This window comes from Phodopus roborovskii, unplaced genomic scaffold, assembly GCF_943737965.1.
Source record: "Phodopus roborovskii unplaced genomic scaffold, PHOROB, whole genome shotgun sequence".
Lineage (NCBI taxonomy): Eukaryota > Metazoa > Chordata > Mammalia > Rodentia > Cricetidae > Phodopus > Phodopus roborovskii.
In genome coordinates, this window is record NW_026126578.1 from 10,166,105 (window position 1) to 10,190,244 (window position 24,140).

The window sequence follows — 24,140 nt, forward strand, 5'->3', positions numbered from 1 at the left end:
CACCGCCAGGTACCGCTGATAAACATTTTCGCAGCTCCCTTAGAGTCACCAAATGGGTTTTAATGAGGCAGACACATCATCTTCGGGGCTGTTGGCTGCCATATCCATTTTCAGAGAAAGCCTGGCCCGCCCTCTCCCGCGGCACCTTCGCCCCGCACCCTCCGCTGCTCTCCCCGCGCCCTCCCGCTCGCTCCCCGCGCTCTCGCGCCGCCCGCTCCCCGCGCTCGTGCTCCCGGGCGCCGGCTGCGGAGGGAGCTGCTCTGCCCGCAGCTGGCGCAGCGCGGGGGCGGCCGCGGGTGGGCGGGAGCCGCGGGCCGGGGCGCCGAGCATGAGCCGCCGGCGCCGGCCGCGCGCTGCTCGGGGCCGGGCTGCGGCACGAGGGCGGCGCGGGAGCGACGCTGGCACGGACCGAGGTAGGCAGCGGCAGCCCCGCGCGCCCCTCGGGTCCTCCGGCGGGCCGTCCCCTCGGGTCGTTAGCGCGGGCGGGCGTGGGTCCGGGGACGGGCACCGTGTGGGGCGACCTGGAGCCCCGCGTGGAGTTGCTGGAACTCCGCCCCGGGCTGGACGGCGGGACCCCTGTGCCTCCTGCACCTGCCGCGCACAGGGAGGCGGGTTCGAGCTTGGAGGGAGCGCACCGGGTGGCAGGCGTGGGCACCACTGGCAAGTCCGCTGCCCAGGGCCTGGCGTGGGGGAGGGGGTCGGGGATCCGAGGAGCGTAGGGCTGCGCAGTTGGAAGTTTCCATTTGCTCTTGTGCATTCTGGGTCCGGGGTGGCATCTCACGCACTTGCTGTTTGGCAAGGAATTGGGGCGTAAGCACTGCATTTGACAGTAGAGAACCAGGGGCATGGTGAGGTGCGTCCCTCTGTCCCGTGGGTCGGGGTCATTTGAAGGACCGTTTGGGAGCGCAGACTTTGGCAGGTACAGCTGGGGTGTGGTGTGGTGTGGTGGTGGTGGTGTGTGTGTGTATGTGTGTGTGTGTGTGTGTGTGTGTGTGTGTGTTTGTGCGTGTGTGCCCCCTGATGATTGAGCAGGCACTGTGTTGTTGGGTGCATCTCTGTGCATCTCAAGCTACCTCTGAGAGATTGCAGGTAGTGGATATGGACAAGAGGCTGTCTTTTGGGAGCTGCATGGAGCGTGAGACTAGGAGATGACCAGGCTCCCTCTTTTCCTATTCAGGACAGTGAACCCCCATTTCTGTTCACGTCCCCTGCTTTTATTAGCCTTATCCCACTGTGGGACGAGGGAAAGACTTAGATGGTCCTGGGCATCAGGGTCAGGTTGGCCTACAGGAGCCTTCATCTCCCAGGGCTCTCCCACTCCCCGCTCATTCTTTCTTGTCCATCCCAGCCCCTGTGGGCACGGAACCTACTCTACTGGGTCTCGGGTTCTCTCCACAGCAAAACAGGACCTTTTATCCTGTCAGGAAATTGGGAGACCACATATTTTGATTTGTGAGCCATGAGCAGCAGATTGCAGGCCGCTCTGAGACATGGTTTCAACAGAATGACACCATGGTTCTGATGACTCCTTGGGGGCATTTCCATGTTGATCTTCAGTGACACCCCTTTTGGACCACAGTACCCAGCCCAGAGCGGGAGGGCATCAGGGACTCTTAGCTGTGTGGTCTGGGGACAGAAGAGTGGGTTCTCTGCCTGTCCAACCTCTTTTCCTTTTTTGCCTCTAGGGCTGTGGATTGTGGTGGCTCTGCAACCCTTTGGGTGGTTGTCAGCTTGTGTGTGTGTGTGTGTGTGTGTGTGTGTGTGTGTGTGTGTGTGTTTTCCTGGAACCACAGGCTCTGCTTCTGAGAAGAGAGTGACCAGACTCCATGATAAATTGTGGAATCTGTGTTCTCTTGCATATGTCCCCTGGGGTTTGGGAGCCCAAGCAGATGTTCCCAGGCAGGGGTGCAAGTGGCCTAGCCCAAAAACCATGCAGGAGTTTGTTTGTTTGTTTTCTGAGATGCATCTTCCTGCTGCCAGTGGATGGCTGCCTTTTACCTGGCAAATTGTGCCAATGGAACCGTTCACACAGAACAGAGCGGCTTTTGGTGTAACTTAGCAACTGCAGACAGAGGAGGAAGGGGAGGAGGAGAGGGAGGAAGAGAGAAAAGAGAAGGGGGAAATGCTGGGCAGTGTGAGGGCCTTGTTGAGATGGTAAGCAGCTCCTGCATAAGGCCCCTCCCCTCGGGACACAGGTGAGGAGCAGGCCTGGGTCCTGGAGAGGCAATCAAATGGAAGTAGGAACATGCTGGAATGGTCTGTTTCTTCAGTGGTAGAACCACAGCAAAGGGACCTGCAATGAATAGCTTAGGTTGGTGGAATTGATGACCTTAGAACTGTTGTCTCACAGAAGCCACATTGCAAAGCAGGTGGAAAGAAGATGCTCTGCCAAGGCAGGAGGCACTGAGTTCCTTACTACGGTAGTGCCAGCCTCAGTGGACTGTGATGCCCATGTCTTCGAGAGGCCCTGCTGCGGAGGGAGACCTGGTCAGGGCATCTCTGGACTCTCTGCCAGGTCCCTACCTTCTGCTCTCTGAGGGACTCCTCCCTCCCTCCTTCCCACTTTCCCTCCTGAGGCCATCTGCTCCAGCCATGGTCTGCTCTGGCTGTTTTTCTCTCAGAGCTTCCAGAATCTGCCTTGTGTGATTTCCGCCCACTCCAGGCTGCCTCCCAGGTTCCTTTGCTCTAGTTGCCCACCTCCCTCCTGCCTATGAGTGTGCACTTAATAAGAAAGCAGTGTGCTGCCGGGGGAGGAGGCAGGGGTTCTGTGTGGTGTCTTGGAGGTGATGGCTGTGGGGGAAGGGCCCGGGTGACCTCTGGTCCCTGGGCCTTTTGGGGGTTTGACTGAGGTACGCGTGTAGAACTCTTTTTGGTTATATGTTTTTCTCACATCTTTCTGGGCCCAGAGATTGGCACTGTTGATATGTTTAAAAGTTAGGCACAAGGAATGTCCTGGCCCAATTCAGAGTGGGCAGGCTGTTATGAGCTTGTCGGCAGAGTGTTGTGTTTGGGTCAGCAGGAGGTTTCCATACAGCCATCTTGGGATATAATTTGGGAAAGTCGGCTGGCATCAGCAGGGCCACAGTGTGACTAGAGCATGGCAGGCAGAGTTCAAAGGGCCGGGATGTTCGGCTTAGGCCTGGGAAGGGGCTTGGGCCTCAGGAATTTGTGTTCAGGGAGAGCTGGTTGCCTTAGGCATCACACAGTGATAGCTGCCAGGTGAGGAAGCTGGGGTGTAAATGTTATCCATGACTGACCTTGACTAAGGATGATAAGGAGGGATCCCGTACAGGGAGACACAGATGACACACAGTTATCTCTGAATAAACACCTCCCATCACACGGGTGCCCGGGAGCATGATTTAGGACTCCCCTTCCTGTGACCCTGGCCTGAGAAGCCGCTCCTTCATCGTTTAATTGACACAGAATTTCCTCAGGGAATTCTTGGTTGGTGCTGGGATGTGATATAAGTTACTTAATGTGTAGCCACCCTCCTCCCCACTTGTAGACCACTCTGGCTTGGGGCCAGGTTTTGGCCAGTGTTGTCCAGGGTAGCTGACAGAGCCTTGGAAGCCTGTCTGGTCTTCCTGAGCTGGCTGGGCAGTAGCTGACTCCTCAAAGGGAGGCCTGAAATCGGGCTTCTGCAACATACACACACACACACACACACACACACACACACACACACACACACGCTCACACACACAGCTGTGGGAGCTCTGCCCAACAGTAGGGCACAATGTTGGAAACATGAGGTGCTTTCAGTGCCCAGGTTAACAAGTGTTGGTCTGCAGAGGTGAAGGGGTTTGCACAGGGCTCCTCAGAGGTGAAGGGGTTTGCACGGGGCTCCTCAGAGGTGAAGGGGTTTGCACGGGGCTCCTCAGAGGTGAAGGGGTTTGCATGGGGCTCCTCTCATCTCATGTTCTCCAGCTCCTGTCCACCCTCATTTCCAGGCAGGCTGACTTGAAGATGTGTTCTCTGCTTGCTTACTCCGCATTCTCACTTCCCACTCACTGCCAGCCCACTCCCATCTGGTACACACCCCTTCCAGCCGGGAGCCCCATTGCAGAGGCGATGGACTTCACTGTCCTTGCTTCCAGATGCTCTGTATCCAGTCTGGCTGCCTGGCTCTCGGTCCTTCTTTTCCTAGGACCTCTCTGGACCTCTCTGTAGGCCTCTCCGTGGCTTTACTTCCTGTCTCAGGACACTCAGTGTTTCTTTGAGGACCCAGGTCCTCCCTGCAACTGTAACTTCCATTCTTCAGGTTGAGCTGACCCCAACTCCTGTCAGCCCCGGAACCTGGGGCTCTTTTAGCATGCCTTCTCTGTTTGCTGGCTTCTTCTGGGTGACCACGGGTCCTATCCACTGCCATCCTGTCCCGGAGCCTCTCTTGCCTCATTATTATCATCTGAGCAGCCAGCTGCAGTCCCTTCTTTCACTGAGGTAACAGTCAGCCTAGCCTAGCCCACCCCAGACCTCTCTTGAACCCCCTTCTACTTATTGAACTCTCTATTCTCCAGCCTGAAAAATTTCAATGGCTTCCTTCCTATGATACCCTTTCCCTCAGACATGGCCTCTGCTAGGTCTCCCCTTGGCCATTAACATTTTGGAAGGGGGTGAGTCTTCCTGTACAGGCATGATGCACAGGTGCCCCAGGCCTCTGCATTGTGTCCCCAAGTGTCTTGTCTGTGATTCCCTAGAGCTCAGTTCATCTCAGTCCTATTGGACTCCCATCTCCATCCAGGACCCTGGCCATTTTGATGACTTCTCTGAGTTGCTGGGCATAGTGGGGAAGAGGTAAGATCTGCGTCTCAGAACATTGTGTTCAGTGGTGCTCTCTGCCTTCAGGTAGAGGAGAGAGGAATAGACTTCAAACTCGGACAGATAGAGGATGTGGGGAGAAGGCCTGCCCAGGAAGGATTAGTGTGGACAGACCCAGGGGGCAGTCCCCTGTTTATCACCAGCACTTCAGTTTCTCCAAGTATCCCCCTCAGACTCTACCTTAAAGAGAGTGTTCTCCCTGAATGCAGTTGCCATGACAACACTGTTAACAAAGACTAGCTTCTGTGGAGGAGGCTGGCTCACCCAGAAGCTGAGGGTGTTGGGAAAGGGTGTGCATTCTGATGAGTATATCTGCAGAGCCACATTTCCCCTTCCTCACTGAGGTCACCCAGATCTTGAAGGCACTTCCTGACCCCTTCTGCTTTACAGGCCTCTGGTACCCAGAGCCACCCAATGTGAGTGGAGTGACTCCAGCGGTAGCTAGGACACAGGGCCAGGCACAGGAAGGCCTCCTACCTGAGGTGTGGAATATGTCCAGTCCTCACCCCAGACACTTTCTAAGATGAGTTACTGTAGTTTGTTGTAGAAGCCCATGCTCATAGGCCGTACTTTCCCTGCAGAGATTCTGTGCTCCAGCTCCTGGGGTTTTGAGTTCTGTTCCCCACCTCAGAGCCTGGTTTGGAGTAAATGAGGTAAGGCAGCATTGGCCACCAGCAGGTCACAGGGTGGGATCCCTGAACTTGTGAGGGGAGCCTTGATGGGAAGATCCAGTTCTCTGTTCTGAGGGCTGAGAGAGAGAATTGCCTGAGGTTGGTTGGGTATATCAGCTAGGATAGTGGGGAAACCAGGCTGGAGGCTTACAAAGGAACCTGGGGAGTTCCTAGGGTACTGAGATGCAGATCAGGCAAGGAGAATATGTCAGTTATTTATTTTATTATTGCTAATAGTAGTGGGTCTCCCCCCCCCAGGATGAATGAAGAGTGGAGTTCCTGGGAGAGCAAGTGAACAGTTAGCTTTTTAGGAGATCTTAGGTCTTCCCCCACTGCCCAGGAAGTCCAGGGTCCCTCCAGACAGCTGCACTTTGAGGAAGGACATCCTATGCTCTAAGCCCATCTTTTCTCTGGTCCTGGGGTTCCTGGGAGCCTGCTTACCCTACCAAAGTATGGAACCTTTCTGCTGTGAAGGCGCCTGAGCCAATTTGTCCTGCCACGTGTAAGGAGTTGAGGGACCTCAAAGACTTCCAAGGAGGTGTCAAAAGTGATCCAATCTGGCACGGCTGGCCAGGGCTGATAGTGGACAGGCAGCACAGGGTGGGGGAGAGCTTCTGCATAGTTGTGGTCTAAAGGGAAGACACTAATGAGCCCATGTCGTCACCCGGGCCACACCCTGAGTGATGGAGCTCTTGCAGGTGTAGAAGCATCTGATCAGCAAGCAGCAGGCACATTAGTGAACGCTGCTGCAAATGGATGTGAAGACACCCCAGTGGATGGCAATCAAGGATGGTTCTTCATACCATGCCTTCATCACCAGCACAGTTGTGAGAGCCAGAAAAACTAGAACAGACCACTCTAAAACAATTGAACATTGGTAAGATTTGATGTCACATAGGCATGAGTCTAGGAAGAATAATGAAAACTGAGGAGCTTAGGGATAATTAATAAAAATAAAATGAATAGTATCTTGGGAATATGGCTGTCACGACACTGAAGGAGATAGGTCACCCGCTGACCCTGAGATCCCATGTTCTCTGAGGAGAAATCCATGTTCAGGTGCCTCCTCCCAGCCCCTTTAGTGGAGAGACTGGGAATTGGCATGAGGCCTGAGGGGCACAGGTGTGCTTGACAGAGTATGGAATGCCCTAGCCTCTCTCTGGCATTGGGCTAGAACTGTGTCTGGAGAGCTTCCTGCCTCATGGCATTAGGACTCTAGAGATCTGAAAGCTGCTTCGTGGTCTGCAGCAGCCATTGCAGCTCCAGGTCCCAGATGTGTCTTGAGACGAGGCTGAGATAAGAAGCTGTAAGGAACATTGTGGCAGAAGAGCCACAGTGAGGCCTGTCTGGACAAGCCCTAGTCAGGCTAGAGAGTGGAGACAGGAAGGTGGTGTGGCTGGCCAGAGCGGACCAGCCCTGTTCCTGCTGAGGCTTTGGTATAATGGCACGGGCAAGGAACTTTATATGGATGTACAGCCTGGGAGAATGTCCAATTCTGTAATCACGTGTGCTTAGCAGTCCACCTCAAACCCGCCACTTCCCTGCAATCCCCCTTACCACGTGTGCCACGAATCTCTCTAAACCAACACCACCAAGGGGCAGACCGACTGGTCTAGCTCTGTCTCTGCAGCATGCATTGCAGTCCCTCCAGGATCTGCTGCAGCATAGCTGGTGTCCCTGAGGGAAGTGGCATGTCAGATTGGTCATGAAAGATGAGGGAGGTGTCTTCTGTTGGCCGCCTGTTTATTTCAGGCCCCTGCTTAGGATGGGATCTCCTTGGCAGGGCTAGAAGTGGCTGTTTCACCTCAGGATTAGACACCCCTATACCATCTGTCAGGCAGATTAAGTGTGAAGGTTCCCAGAGCACCAGACATCTACCAGGCATAAGCCCATTTCCATAGCTCTGAGATACGGGACTTTATGGGGCATGGGGACAGAGTGCATCACATCTGCCCAGAAGTCTCTCCAGCCTGGCTCATGGCTTCCCTTGGCTTCAACTCTGTGATGACCTGGCCTACCCGGCTGTGAACAGCAGGTAAAGGGTTGGACTGAGGCCCTTGAGTCCATCAGTCCCAGTAACCACACTCTTCCCAGGCCAGCAGGGGGAGCTGTAATGAGGCCCACCAATCCCCTTGCAAATCTAGGTAGAGTAAACCCCCAGCCACACCCAGACACTATTCTGTAGTGTAGAAATGATAAACAGTCGAATGTAGCATGAGGGCTGGTACTGCAAAAGGAGAATGTGTGTCCTAGACAGGGGACTTCATTCCGTCCTGCCCTATCTCAGCACTGGGCTGGGAGCAGCAGTTGAAAATGGCCACCATCCTGTCAGAGCGAACTGAGCAGTGCAGGAGGGCATCTCATCATCCATCTACCCTGCTCATTTTATTTATTTGTTTGTTTGTTTGTTCCCTCCCTCCCTCCTCCTCTCCCTCTCTCCTTTCCTCCCTCTCTCCCTCCCTCCCTTCTTCCTCCCTTCTTTTTCCAACTTAGCCACCTTGGAGGCTCTGTCCTTCATTCTTTCTACCTGCCCCACACCCCCTCAGCTCCTGCCATTTTCTCTCATCACAGTTGACCTCATGACTTCAGGAGCCAGATCCAGAGCAAGAGCCAAATTTCATATGCGTGGCCTGCAGCCAGGTTGTTAAAGTTCTTGGGGAACACCAGCCTCCAAACTGCTCTGTTCCCTTGCTTCCCGTGGCCCATGCCATGCCACTGGGCCACATGGCCATCCTGTCCCATGACTCTGGAAGAGACTGTGGCCAGCTTACAGGGAGCTGTGTCCTCCATCCTCCTCCCCACTCCCATGCTGGCCCCCTCCCCTCAAGCTTCCTCCACACCAGTCCAGGGCAGCCTGGCCACCCTCTATGAACTCTTCTTAGAGCCAGACCCCCTTGTCCTTTCCGCTGATGTCCTCAGAGCATGTTTAGGTTCTCTTTGGGGGAGGACCACCTTCTTTATATACACCACCACTCCCTGCCTTACCTGTCACCTACTCTGCACAGCTGTCTCCACATCCCTGCCCTGAGGGTTTCAAGGCTGGTGGTTCTGGCTAGGGTGGGGGCGGGGCTGAAAGCTTTACCTGCCCTCCAGAACCCGGAAATGTTGATGGCTCCCGTCACCTCTCCCTGCAGATGTCTGGCCTTGCTTCCTTTCCATGTCTTTTGGCCACTGGCCTCTCAACCTCGGCTTACTGGTGACATTCTGTTGTCACCTCATCATGGTATGTAGGTGGGCTGGGGAGGCAAGAACAGAACTTTTCTTGTAGTGGGGGCCTGTCAGCCTTCGGGGACCTGTCCTATCCTGTGTGGTGGTAGCAGAGGGTACTAAGTTTGGAGGCTAGCAGTCTTCAAACAGAGTTATCACCGTAGAAGCTGGGAGTGGGCAAAGCTACACAGGGGCTGCAGGCTGCTGGGCCACACAGGTGGCCCCAAGAAAAGCCTTCGATGGCTCTGAGCCCCTAGGAGTGGTGAGAGTGACTCTGTTCCCGGGATTGAATATTAACGGTGACAGTTTACTTCAAGCCCTTGGCATGTTTCTAGAGTGTGTCTAGAATGTGGCGGCCCCGGCGGAAGGGATGACGGAAGTGTTGGTGAGGAAGTGGTAACAGAGACGGTGGTGGTTATGTCAGGCGTGCTGGTGATGGCGGCGGTGGAGGAGATGATGGTGGTTGTGATGAAGTTGTTGAGAACGGTACTGATGCTGGTGATGGCAGGGATGATGATGGGGTGATGATGGTTGTGGTAACGGAGGAGACGGTGGTAATGGTGAAAGTATTGGTGATGGTGGCGGTGATGAGTCTAGGTATAGCGGTGGAGGAGACAGTGCTGGTGGGAAGGAGGGGGTAGTGGTGTGGGAGTGTGAGAGGGAAGTGTGCTTGTACATCCTGGCAACAGAGCCATAGAAACATTCTAATACCGCCTTGGCTTGAGGAGGGCCTCGCTAAGTAGCAGCCAGGCCTGCATTTGTGATGTGTGGGTGTGTCTGTGGGTGGCTGCACACTTGGCTGGCTCTGTTCCCTTCTCTCCCTCCCTTCTGCCCTGGACAGCTGCCCCCACATACCCGTGCAGCAGAGTAGGTACAGAGCTGCAACCCTGGAAAACACAGGGGGAAGAGGCTGGCACCCTGTGTCTCCTGGGAGCCGAGTTAAAATAGAAGAGCAGGAATGGGAAGTTTAGCCACGACTGCAGAGTGAACCACTAGGTTCCAGTCCCAATTCTGCCGACAAACGTGTAAAGTTTTGCGTGAGTTTCTCTGTGCTTGTGGGCCTCAATTTTTACATCTGTGAAATGTGCCCAGGCCTTCTCGGGGTTATTGGAGTGGGCTGAAATAACATCTGGGGATGAACCTTCAACGAGTCAGTGCTGCTGGAGCACAGACTGCCCACCAGTGTAGTCGCTGAAGAGCGGAGTGATGGGAGAGGATCTGACAATTGTCATGGGACTTGGGTTGGCTGGCCTTAGGTTCAGGATTCCAGGTTTAGTTTGACTCCTCCAAAGCCCCAGGACCCCCATTAATTGGTAGTAGGAGCCCTCACAGTTCATCCATGGGGTGGGAAACCAGAAGGCGGCGAAGCCCTGCATCCTGCCTTCCAGTTCCAAAGGGGAAATAGCTCAGTATTCAGGGAGGATGCAGCAGAGCTGGCTTGGCCTGAGTTTCTTGCCTCTTGTTCCTTCTGTTGCCATGGAAACAGGCCAGTGAAGCTTCCTTCCCTATGCCTCACCCCTTGAAGCTGATGGGAGAGGCAGTCTGGAAGGAACAGGGGAGCAGAGGGAGAGATGCTGAAGAAGACCAGCTGATCCTTGATCTTTGGGTGGGAGGGTGGGGCTGGGGGGACGGGAGGGGAACAACTTTCCCAGGGTCTGAGTACAGATTGGTGCAAAGCCAGCATGAGCATGCAGTCCCTTGCCCCCCCCCCCTTAGTGTGCAGGTCCTAGCATTGAATTTAACAGCATTCGGAAAGTAACGCCGGGCCCTGTGGAGGTAGGCTCTCTGTCCCCAGGCTGGCCCCAACTGCCCTTGTGTTTTGGAAGTCCCCTCTGGACGTTCCTGGTCTGTACATACTGCAATGTGTTACTTCAGTCTACGTGGCAGCAGCTCTGTTAGGGGCTATGTGCCTTCATTTCACAGTGATGCAATTTCGAGTAGCCCCTCTGTAACGGAGAGATATGAAAGTGCGTTTGTCATGTTGCAAAATTTTGGCAAAACCATCCACCATAACAGTTCTAAGTTGTTAGACTCCATTTCCAATGTGCATGGGGCTTGCTTCTCCTTACCGGTCTGATGAATGAGATAACCTTATTCCAGTTTTAGTTGCCATATCTCATGTAATGGATTGGATTGGACATCTTTTCCTGCTTTTAAACTCTTTCTGGGAATGGGATAGAACTCAGTGGTAAAACACTTGCTTAGCACATGCGGAGTCCTGGGTTCAGTTGCCAGCACTGGAAAAAAAAGTCTACCTGTTTTTCATTACCTGGTATTTGTATTATGCACAAAGATTTCAGCCAGACTGTGGTATTATTGGTTTCTTTTATCTAGACGGTGTTGGTCTTGCTTCGTCTCCTGAGTGCTGACTGAGATTACAAGTGTGCACCGCCATGGCTGCCTGCTCGTTTTTGTTCTGTTTTTCCTCCAAGACAGGGTTTCTCTATGTAGCCCTGGCTGTCCTGGAGCTCTCTCTGTAGACCAGGCTAGCCTCTAACCCAGGGATTTGCCTGCCTTTGCCTCCCAGATGCTGGGATTAAACATTGTGTACCACCACACCCAGATATAAGATCTTTTAATATTAGGAAACAGGTACCTCTGAAGTTGAGTTACAAATACTTCCCCCAATTTATTGTTTTCATTTTGTGTGTCTGGATTTTTGCAGACATTTAAAATACAGGTAGCAAAACCAATTATTTCAAACTGACTTGGAGTTTTAAAAACATTCATATTGGGTATGAAGTCGGTGAAATTAGCTTCTGTGGGTCATACTCAGCTGCCTGCTTGTAATTTCAGAGCTTTTAAACAAACAAGACGGTCTTCTCTACAGTGCTTTTCCATAGGCTTTCGATTTCCTTTCTCCACAGGACTGTTTGATCCATAGGTACGGCTCCAGCTTATGTTTTCCAGATGGCTACCCAGGTGCCCAGTGCCTCTTGATAACTAACTTCTCTTTTCTGACCCAAGTATTACCTTTACCCCATACTCAGCTACACATTTGGGATTACTTCCAGACCTTCCCATTTGCTTCCTTGCTTTGGCTGTATATTAGTGTACTGATGCCATGTTCTAAATTGAAACTTATTCTGAAACAGGGGTCTTATTGGATAGCCCAGTCTAGTCTTGAACATTCAACTCTCCTGCCTCAGACTCCTGAATTATAGGAGTCACTTTGCCTAGCCCAACAGGGGTAAAATTTTAGATGGTGAATATGGATGTGTTAGACAGGGTTCTTATAGAGGAATATCCACTATGAGGCATATTACATACATCATATCTATATCTATATCTATATCTATTAAAAAGGGATTTCTTGGTTTGGCTACTATAGCAGTTGCTGGATAGTCCAGTGTGCACTCCGGAGAGGCAGAAAGCCTGTCAATTGCTCAGTCATAAAGCTAGATGTCTCATCTGTCTCAAGATGCTGCCAAAGGCCTGTGGAGTTTCTGGTATTTAGTTGTTAGAAATCTGAAGGGTCCATGGTACAGGAACTTCCTGAGAGAGAAGAAGTGGAGATAGCCAGGTGACCTGAGCCCCCTGTTAAGGGTGGGACTTCCTCCCTCAGCTAATCCTTTCTGGAAACGCCCTCATAGACATGCCCAGAGGTGTGTCTCTCAGGCTGATACAAATCCCATCAAGATGACAGATCAACCTTCACGGATTCCCTGTCAGTTTGATTCCCAATCACGATGCCTTGTATTTAATGTCCAGATGAAGACAACAACATTGTCTTCCACTTAATATAATCTAACTATCCCATGTACAGTGGAAAATGCATTAATTATCCCTCCAGAATAGATGGCAATCTCTTTAGGAATGCTACTCTTTTAATACTTCATATCTTACAAATTATATAGATTTAATAATAGTTAAGCATGGATCTCAACTCAGTTGATGTGATGTACAGAAGAGGAGGGGAAGAAAACAGGCTTCTTTCTGCTTAATATATGCAAATATGTGCACACACATACTCTTCTCCAGTTTTTAAATTCCTAATGAGATACCTCACTGACCTTTTCATATGAAATCTATGATGTTTTTTAAACATTTTTATTCATTTTACATGCATGAGTGTTTTGCCTACATGTATGCCTGTTTCATGTGCATGTTTGGTACCCATGGAGTCCAGAAGAGCATCCCTTGCGTTTTGAGTTATAGGCAGTTGTGAGTCAGCAGGTGGGTTCCTGGGAGAACAGGGAGTGCTCTTAACCACTGAGCCATCTCTCCAGTCCCTACAAACATATTAAATAAAACAGGACAGAAATAACCATGGCAATCACAATTCTCCTTTCTGTAACTGGAGTCCAGACTCCAGGCAAGCAGAGGACAAAGGTTCAGAAACAGGAAGCAAAAGCCTTGCTGGTGACCTAGGAGGGGGTACAGACCTTCAGTCCCGTTTCCACTCCTGGCAAATGGAGAAGCATATGCAGCCTTCAGGAGAACCGCGCTCCAGCCCTCCAAGCTATTGCCACCTAGCTGGCACACTGGCTGCATCTTTAAAAGGCCATCCCACAGATCGCGCCAGCTGCCTCTGGTTGGTGGGGACTGTGACAAGAATGGAGCATTCCACAGGCACGAGCCCACTCTAGCTTTTATAATCAGTTCCTTGTTTGGACATTCTGTAACTGCACCGATGTCGTTTTGGTGAAAGAATTTCCACCAGGAAAGGAAAATCCACACCTGGAACAAGTGTCTGTCCCAGTAAGCACATAGTACCGTCCTCTAGCAACGGAAGTGGCACAGTGCAGTCTCCCTGCCACCAGCTCAGTGGCTGGTCACCCAGGAAATGGCAGCACACCAGGAACTCAGTGTCTACCGCTGGCAGCATCTGTAGGCAGGTCAGCCTTGGCGAATGGAAGTCCATGCATGTTCGTTACTTTCCTTCATGTCATGACAAAAACAACTTAAGGAAGGGAGGGCTATTTTGGCTCACTGTTTGAGGGTGCAGTCTGACACCCCAGAGAAGGCATGGCAGCCAGAGCATGAGGCCAGTGGTCACACTGTGCGTGCAGACAGGAGACAGAGAGCCATGAATGGCGGTGCTCAGCTCAGTTTTTCTTTAGTCAGTCCTGCACTCCAGCCCACTGGACAGGGTCCACACACTCAAGCTCAGCCTTCTCTTCTCAGCTAAACCTTTTAAAACAATTATTTAGTTACTCAATAGTGTGTTAACATAAAATGGCACCAGTTTAAAGTGATATTTTAAATTTATTCTTAGAGGATTTTTATACATGTATGTGATGTATTTTGATCTTGTTCACCCCCATTCCTTCTTCTAACTCTACCCAGATCCTCTCCCCAAATCTCCCTCCCAACTTCATGTCTCCCTTAATAATAGAGTAACCCCCCGAGTCTACTCAGTGCTTCCCATAGATGCAGGAGTGTGAGGCCATCCACTGCAGCACGGTCAACCTAACGGGGACCACATTCTTGGAGAAAGCTGGCTGTCCTTCCCTAGCAGCCACCAACTGTCAATAGCTCTCCATCTAGGAGTAGGGGCTCCTGTGACCCAACGGGAGCAGCAATAGCCTGTATTGTTTTGGGAGTACCTTCGATCACACTGACCTGAATGGAGGTTTTTCATGCCTCATATTGGGGTTGTTATTAGATACTCTACAGCTTTTGTGTAAAGTAAACCTCCAATATGACCTATCTACACCACTCAGGACCTATTCTTGAAGGACACGACACTCTACTTCACAGTGTGATTACTGGTCCACATTTCTCAGCAATGTCCGTTTCTCCTCTACTTGTGATATCTAAGAAATAGAAACAACCTGCCCTTCAACAGATGGATAGATAATGAAAGTGTGGCTCATATCCACAGTGGAATACTATTCAGCTGCAAAAAAAAAAAAAAAACATGAAATTTGCAGCTAAAGAGCGAGAACTAGGAAAGACCCAGAAAGAGTATTATCTTTCATCATCCGTTCCGTTCCAAGCTTCAAATCTTCAGGTATGAGTGTACCACATGGAGTAACTGCAAAAACCACAAAAGAGGGGTATAAGGGAAGGGAGATAGCGGATTTGGGTAATATGAAGGGGGATGGGAAAATATTTGATGGCTCTAATTGGGGAGGGGGAGAAAGGCCAATACAGAAGAGGGGAAGGGAGGAAGGACAAAGGACACCAAGAAGCCTCAAAGGATTGTATTATTTTATATTTACCTAAACTATACTACACACACGCACACACACGTGCACACACACGCACACACGTCACACACGCACACACACACATGCACACACACGTGCACACACGTCACACGCATGCACGTGACACACACGCACACTCACGCATACACGCACACACGTGCACACACACTCACACATGTCACACACATCACACACACGCACACGCACGCACACGCACACACGTCACACACACACGTGCGCACACACATGTCACACACACGTGCGCACACACACGTCACACACATGCACACACGTGCACACACGTCACACGCATGCACGTGCACACACGCACACTCACGCATACACGCACACACATGCACACACACTCACACATGTCACACACATCACACACACGCACACACACGCACGCACACACGCACACACACACGCACACACTCACACACACGGAACTTATAGTATGTTTCCATGTGGGTTTTCCAAACATCCTTATCATTCTCCCACCCCTTCCTCTGCTCCAGCAACCGGTCCTCCTCCCCCTTCACTCACTCTCCCCGTTCCTTGTTCTGCTCCCCTCCCCCGCCCTCTCACCTCCCCTGCCCCCCCACCCCGTCCTGCCGCATGTATCTACTGTACATGATCCCTTAAGGTCACTATTTCCCCATTCAGTGGCCCATTATTTCCCCGTTCAGTGGCCCATTATTTCCCCGTTCAGTGGCCCATTTCTGGTGGGAACTTTTTATTTTTCTTTGAGACAGGGTCTCAGTATGTAGACCTTGGTTGGCGTGGGACTCATAGGGATCCACATGCCTCTGCTTCCTGAGTGCTGGTATTAAAAGTGTTCACCACCACTGCCTGGGTAAAACACTCTCATAGGCACACTCAGAAATGTGCTTTCCGGATGATTCTAAATTCTGTCAAGTTGACAATCTGGATCAAACTTCACACCATGTATAACCTCCATCCCTGTGACCCTGGCCACTTGTTGGTGACCCTGTTGGACAATGATGTGGCTGGGGGAAAGAGGTTGGCTATTGTCTACAGAAAGGGGCATCTTTTCTACTTAATGTTTGAAGTCCTCCTCTGTTGAGATCACCCTTTAGCAAGCAGCTAGTTACATGGGATACAAATATATTCATGCCCTTTGTTATTCAAAGAAATCTACTCACATGTCCCTCCCCCAAATATCTTTCTCACCACTTTTTCAGTCATGTATATTCTAAGCCCTCAACCATTCAACCAAACCATACATCAGGATATAGTTTTCACATCTAGATATTTTTCCTGAAGGTTTCCTTTGACCACAATCGTTCAGGATTGTCAAGGGGAGTGGTGTAATAGTATAGTGCTCACTGCTGGATGGTGCCTGCGTATTGTAGAGAACCATCCTAAACCAAGCCCTATGCTCTTCTTTACATGGTTAGTCATAGAGTACCCCTTAAGATGCTGTAGGTCCATGCCTTGTTAGAGAAGGCATTATGGCAGGAGTAGTGACCTACACATGTGGGCCACATCTTTGTATAACTTATTTGTGCCTTTGGGACCTGCTGGAGCCTGACCCTGTGTGTACCATTTCCATTTGTTGATGGGTTGCTATTTGTATATATCCAATCTTATGAACTGTAGGTCAGATAAAACCCAGCTCATGCAGGGTACCTCAAGTCTCATGGCAATTTGGTAGTTGATTATCAAGTACTCAGTTTGTATTAAAGCCAGTGGCAAGCCAAGAGCTGATTCTCAAAGGAAGAGTAGTTTGCAGATGATGGCTGGGCTCTCATACAAAATCCCTAGGATCTCTGTTGTGATTCACCCATGGCAGCCTGTTAAAGGCTCCAGATAGCATTCCCAGCTGTTTTTGACACTTGTGAGACTCACTGGGTCTGCTGGATCAGACGGCCAAAGTGGCAAAACTGCCTACATAGCATCCTGGACCAGTGGAAGAGTCTATTCTAGGGTCCATTCAAAACTAGCAGCTTTTGGAGTTACTTGATGTTTGGGATGGAGTAGCACATCCAAAATAAGAAATGTACTGCTTACCAAATCCAACGTCTGCTAAGCAGTATGCTTCTTCCTTGGTGGTGGAAGGCCCTATGTCCAACAACTTATCCTGCATGCCACAAACCACGGGACTCTTAGAAGTTTTACTGTGGCACAGGTTCTTGAATTTTGGTTGGGTTTATTTCCTGTCCTCTGATGTGAAGCTGCCTTATTAGCAACTCCAAAATGGTTGCTACCTTCTGCTCTCTTAGTCCAGTCAGCAAAATGTCATTAGTTTATCAGCCTAGAGTGATAACTTGTGGAAGAAAAAGGTGTGGCCAAGATCTCAGTATACTAACTTATGATCTAGAGCTATAAGATTTATACATCCTTGAGACAGAACATTGGAGATATACTGATGGCATTGCTAGTTGAAAGTGGATTGCTTCCTGTGGTCCCTCTGGGTGGGTATAGAGAAAAAAGCATTTGCAAGATCAGTAGCTGCATACCAGGAATCAGGATATCAACCCAGGTGAGGATATCACATCTGGTATACATAGCAGCTGCAGTTGAGGATACCCAAGTTTGAGCCACCTTTTGTCCAGACTGCCTAAGAGGTAAACACACGGGGAAACCAATGACTCTGCTTCTTTCAAGTCTTTGACGGTGGCACAAATAAGGGGAGTTTGACTTTTTTCTTTCCTATTTGTTTTTAATTAAAAATTTAAATTATGACTTTTTGTTTACATGTATGTCTTGCCTGCATGTATGTTTGTGTACTATAGCCATGCCTTATGTTCAAGGAGATCAGAAGAGGATGTCAGATCTCCTGGAACTGGAGCTACAGATGGTTGTGAGCTACCATGTGGGCACTGGGAATTGAAATTGGGTCCTCTGGAAGAGCAGCCAGTGCTCTTAACTGCTGAGCCATCTCTCCAGCCCCTTCCTTTCCTATCTGTATCTTATGTTTTCTTGTCTTATTTTTTCCAGCTAAGACTTCAAGCATTATATAGAATAGAGTGACCCTGGTATCTTGGTTCTGATCTTAGTGGAAATCATGAAGAGATGTTGTTGGGTTTGTCAACGACCTTTTCTGCATTTACTGAGATGATCATGTGGTTTCTGTATTTGAGTCTGTTTGTGTGGTGGAGTTTGCTTATTGATTTACATATGTTGAACCATCCCTGCGTCTCTGAAATGAAGCCATCCTGGTCATGGTGAATGGTACATTATTTTTATTTTACTTTGAGTTATTCTGTCTTTCCTTTTCTTTCCCTATGAATGTATGTATGTGTATGTATGTATGTATGTATGTATGTATAGGCACATGCATACCATAGAACATGAATGAATATCAGAGAACATAATAATTTGGGGAGTTGATTCTCTCCTTCCATTGTGGGTTCTAGGGATTGAATTCTGGTCATCAGGCTTGTGTGGTAAGCCATCTGCTGGGCTATCTTGATGACCCTTCATATGTTCTTGAATTCAGTTTGCAAGTACTTAATTGAGAATTTTTAAATACAATTTTTAAAATTTAAATTAGAAACAATCTTGTTTTACATGCCAAACACAGTTTCTTTTCCCTTCCCTCCTCCCCTGTTCCCCACTGATCCCCTATGTCATCCCCTTTCTGCTCCCCAGGGAGGGTGAGGCCTTCTATGGGGGATCATCAAAGTCTGTCACATCATTTGGAGCAGGGCCTGGGCCCTCCCCCATGTGTCTAGGCTGAGAGAGTATCCCTCTACGTGGAATGGGCTTCAATTGAGAATTTTTATATTTATGTTTATCAGGGAGTTTGGCCCAGAAATTTATTTATTTATTTTTTGCTGTGTTTAAATCTGGTTTTGGCATATAGGTGGTACTGGCTTTGTAAAAAGGGCCTGTGGTATTCCTTCAGTTCCTGTCTTATGAAATAGCTCGTGAAAGCTTGTGCTAGTTCTTTGAGGGTCTGTGGGAGTCTGAAGCAAGCCATCTGGATGGCACTGTTTTTAGCAGGGAGATTATTTTATTACTGCTTTAGTTTTGTTGCTTGTTATGAGTCTACTTATATTATTTCTCCTGTCTTAGTTTAACTTTGATGGGTCATATGCACCTAGAAGTTTGCAATTTCTTTCAGCTTTTCCAATGAAGTGGACTATAAGTTTTAAAGGAATATCCTTTATATTTTTTGAATTTTATCGGTACCTATTGTGGCCTTGCTTTTCATCTCTAATTTTATTAATTTGCATCTTCTCTTTCTTTTTCCACTTTATGTTTTGAGACAGTGTTTCTTTTTCTTTTCTTCCCTCCCCTCCTCCTTCCCTTCTTTTCTTTCTTTTGACAAAATTTCTCTGTGTAGCCTTGGCTGTCCTGGAACTCACTCTGTAGACCAGGCTGGCCTTGAACTCGGAGATCTACCAGCTACCTCCTGAGTGCTGGAATTGAAGACAGTGTGCCACTACTGCCCATCCAGATGTTACCTTAAAATGAAATAAAACATAAAAACTTGGTAGCACATTTTAAAACTATGTGTGCTGCAACATTAATTCCATAAATTCAGCCTGAGTTAGTTTTCAATTCCTGCTACCATTGTGGCACAGCCATATATAATTGCCAGATCTCTTTAGGATAATTGCCAGGAGTTCTTTAGGAAAGTAGTGGTCTTCTCTTGAGTCACACTGTGTATCTCACGTCTGGGGGCCTGTGAGTCTGGCTATAGGTCTATAGGCAAAGAGAATGTCATGTGGGTTATCAGCATCCCCTACTTAGCATCTTATTCAGGGAAGGTAGTTGCCAGGTCTGTAGACAATGCCCCATTGATTCACTTAGGCAACAGTGAGAGGTCAATAGTGCAGGTACCTAACACCATAGATACATCCTCAGCAAGATGGTACCCTTATAGTGCATCTGCCAGTAATGGTGAGTGTACCCATTCTTCTTCCTTCCTGTTCCTTTTGCTTCTTTCTCCCCTTCTTTCATGATATGTCCTTACACTGAAGCTCCAGCTTGCATGGAACTCTTCTTATAGCCCCAACTGACCTCAAACTTTGAGTGAGAGTCCTGTCTCAGCCTCCTGAATGCCATGATTATAAGTGTCTGTCATCAACTGCAGTCTTCATTTTGTGCTATTCACATTGCTTTATCCAGAGTATTCTGTGGTGCCATTCAGCCCTTCATGAGGTGTTTCAGCAGGATCTAGTGTGTCAGGGGTGGTGACGGTCATGGTTTCCTGCTTCCTGTTCTGATGGTTCAAACCAGTGGCAAACACTGAGTTGAGTCACATGAAGGACTGCAAGATGATACCTTTCCATTCTAGGCCCCTCCCCCCAAGTGTTAGGAATCCAGCCAAGAACCTTGCACAGCCTAGGCAAGCACCCTCCCAATGATATATATATCCTCAGCAAGATGGTTCCTTCTAATTCTGTCATTCCTCATTCCTTCCAAATGCATTTGAAAAATTCCTCTGTGAGTGATGTTTCTCCTTCACCAGGAGAGATCATTTAACTGGAAAGGACAGAATAAGCACCCAGTGCCTTCCAAAGCACTGTCCCCTGACACCCCAGTCTTTCTAGTTCCCATAACTCTTCTGTTGAGTCCCCCTTGTGACCTTCCCAGGCATGCTCCATCTTTCCTGCCAGTCTTCTTGCATGGGGAGACTCGCATGTTTGGCAGCTGTGCTGTGCTGTGCTGTGTGTTCACTGAAGGTGACACTTTGGCTGAATGTCTACTGGCACTAACATGAACTTGGAAATATCAAAGTTGTCACCCTTTTTAGTTTTCTGTTGCTGTGCTAAAACACTGTGACCAAGGCAACTTAATTTGGAACTCTTGGTTCCAGAGGGTTAGAGTTCATGGCCATCATAGCAGCGAGCATGGCAGCAGGCAGGCATGGTGCTGGAGCAGTAGCTTAGAGCCTTCATCCTGAGACCACAATGACTATGACAGAGATAGAGAGCACTAACTAGGAGGTAAGGAGACTGCTGAACCTTGCCAAGTCAGGGTAGGACAGTCTTTCAGATTTTCCTGCTTCTGAACTGGTCTGTCAGATACTCCAGGCCTTAGCCAAAGTTGGTTGCCCCGATGTTACTATGAGGCCTTGGGTGACTGTCCAGGTAGCCTGCTGTTTCTGTCATTACTTGCTCATTTAGGAAGTTTCACGCTTGCACTTCTGCTTACCCTAGTAATATTTTTTTCCTTCTTAGGTCTTTGATGATGTTGAAGACTAGATAGTCACAGCTAATATCCTCTTACCTTTGGTAGAACATATTAGGTATAAGACTTAGACTTCCCAGAATAGGACAGCAGTCGAGCAATCTCTGTTATATGCCATCATGCTGGGACTGGGCATTTAGTATATGTTTATGGCTTAATATTGCTCTTGCTGATTGTAGGTCTAAATTCGTGTATGTTTTTTACCTTTCCTTCGCCTGGACTATCCTTGATATTTGTTATCATTGTGTATAGTTTTTGTATCAGATTTAAAACTTATTTAGACAAAAGAGGAATTATAGTGGCATCTTGCTTGGCCAGTGAACTTGTGGTGGTGGCCACACCTTTTGCGCATGGCTTGAAGTTTAGACATGACCCCTTATAATGTAGAGGAGGGGCTGGCTTGAGTTCTCTTGGGTTGTGATGAGAACATCGGAAGGGGAGAGACTGCATCTTCTGGAGCGGGAAGACCAAGGTGGTTATTTACTCTTATCTGTGTGTTTCCCTACTAAACACCTAATTATCATTTTTTCTTGGGTCTGGTAGACTCATTTAAACCCTACCTTCATGGTGTGGGCTTTTTGAAATTGCAAAGCTTGGACCCAGTGACACACCTCTCCAACAAGCCTACGCCTTGTAAGCCTTCCAAATCTATGCCACCAATGAGAGACAGAGTATCTGTGGGGCCATAGTAACTGTGTATGGGTCATTTTTACTCAAATCACCAGACTACTTAACTTGTTTTCCCACCAGTCTTTGTGTATTGAAGAGTAACCTGACGTTGGGGAAGGTTTACCCCAGAAAGATAGGTATCACTGTGGCAGAAATGCTTGCACATGTGGGAAGGTGAAGGGGATGTGGGGTAGGAGGCCTGCTGGGGACATGGGTTACATTGTAGCCATCCTGTGTTTCCTGTTTACCTGTGGATATGAGCTCTCTGTGCTCTAAGACAGGTAACTGATGCTCTTATCCAAGGGTTGATGAAGAAGGCCCATGATGGACACCAGAGGTGTCTTGTATTACTGAGAATACAAGGATCACTTCCTAGTCTGCAGATGGCTGCTGCTCTCAGAGTTCCAGGCACAGGACACACCAGATCTAGAGCATGGAGAGGTGGGACTTATATAGGGCTGAGGCCAGAAATGAGGTACAGATGGGAGATGAATTTCACTCTGGAACTTGCTCAGTACACTTTCCCAGGGCCCAGGCTGAGGGCTGCATGGAACATGGAGGGTGAGTTGGCATCACTGGGACCCCAGACCCCAGCATAACATTGTCTGTCTAGGCTTGGGGATCTGGACTGTGCCATACCGTGCTGTGATGCTTAGGCAGGTTATGGGCAATGAGTAGGCATCTCTGGCATTGCTGACCAACAGGACCTTCCAGGGCAGAATCTAGACACATAAGAGCCCTCGTTTCCATCTTGATTTTATGGCTTTACAGATTGGTCCTGGCTGGTATTGTGCTCACAAGGCTGGGCTTTTATACATTCCAGTTGGGGTGAGGCCACCCCATTGGCTTCTCACAGGTTATTTTCCCTACCTGACCCACCTGTCCCTTAGGACCACCCAGCCTTGTCTGGTTTTGCTGAACAGCACTTGGGAGGCAGAAGAATGAGGATCTTTGTGAGTTTGAGGCCAGCCTGACCTACATAGTAAGTTCCAGGACAGCTAGAGCTACAAGATGAGACCTTGTCTGAAAGCAAAATAAAAAGCTCACCTACATATCACACACACACACACACACACACACACACACACACACACACACACACACACCACACAGATTGCACTGATGATGGTGATGATAATGGTGCAGAAATCTGCAGATAGCATCACTGTATTCTTGTGGTACCTATTTGAGCTGTGTTCAAGTCCTCTATGGGAGGCCAGTGACTTCTTGAGGTCATTGTGCCTACTGCTGAGGCCATTCCTGTGTGTTACTCTATCACTCTGAGCTCATGGTACCACAGCCACGTTTCTGAGTTCATCTATTAGGCCAGACTTATTATAATCAGCATCTAGGAGTTTTGGAGCTTGGGTTTCTATGACCCTCAGGGACTGAATTCAAACCTGTGTGAGGACCCAGCAGCTTCAGGAAGCAACTATGACCAGATCAGAGGTGGCATCAAGAGACTCCTGAGTCACAGCCTGTCCTCTCTTCCTGATTTGCCTGTAGCCAGGGAACATAGACACTTGGTGGGATGTGCCTCATTGGGAAGGGTAGGGTCTGGGGTATACCTGGCTGACTATGACCTAGCCACCATCCTGACATCTGGCATGGGCCTTAAGATCTGAAGATGGGTCTTTGTGAAGGTGGTCAGTGCCTACTGAGGCTTTAAGAGGGTCATTTCTTAAAGAGTGAGCCTGTGTAGGAGGCTGCCACCTCCTAGAGCCTGGGAGGTGTTCCTTACCAGTTACCTTCTTTCTAGGTGAGCCCTTCAAGCTTCCAGGGTTCTGGGTAGGTGTGGAAATTCCCAGGAGCTGTGATGCCGCATTGCTTGGGGTCAGGGTGTCCCAGGTAGAGCAGTGTCCAACATTTGTCACCTACAGCCCTGTCCAGTAGGCACCACTCCACTCCTAGCCCCGTCCATTACACTCAGCACTGCCTCCTGCACCTCTGCTTACCCATAGGAAACAGGTGCTCACTTTGCGTCCCTACCAGAGAGGGTAAGGCTCTGTGCCTGGGTTCTCTGCTGAGCCCTGCCTTCCAATCCCAGTCTAAGCAGCGGCAGAGCATCTGGCATGCTCTCCCGGTCCAGCCTGAGCTTGACTGTTGAGAATCTGGCACTGTCAGTGGGGACTTTTTCATGCTCCTTCAGGTTCCAGGGCTTGCACTGAAGTCCCATCAAGTCCCCATGACTCTGGGTCGTGGCCTGCCCAAGCCACACATGCAGTCTTTGTCCTTGTTTCATCTGGCCAGCCCCCTGCCACTGTGCTGTGTTATACCCACCCAGGCTGGCAATTATGCCCCCAACTGCACCCCTTCTGCCAGTGTTTTAGGTACAGGTAAAGAAGACATAGTTTCCCACGGCTACCATGACCAGCCTCAAGGGTTCCCCTCAAATTTTGGGGACCTCAACTCAGGGCAAAGCAGGATTCTTGGCTTCAATATTGCAAAA

General features: G+C 49.4%; 1 protein-coding gene across 3 annotated transcripts in view; it reads left to right on the forward strand.

The window, feature by feature from the left end:
- The first annotated feature begins 269 nt into the window (after nt 1-269).
- Nucleotides 270-24,140, forward strand: part of Rasgef1a (RasGEF domain family member 1A) — an 82,347-nt gene continuing 58,476 nt past the window's right edge. Inside the window, exon 1 of one of the 3 annotated variants that reach the window (XM_051203636.1) lies at nt 270-413. The gene's annotated coding sequence lies outside the window, so the exon portion shown is untranslated. Of the gene's footprint in view, nt 414-729; nt 920-24,140 lie in introns of those variants that run through there. The other 2 variants (XM_051203638.1, XM_051203637.1) reach the window with 2 other exon arrangements.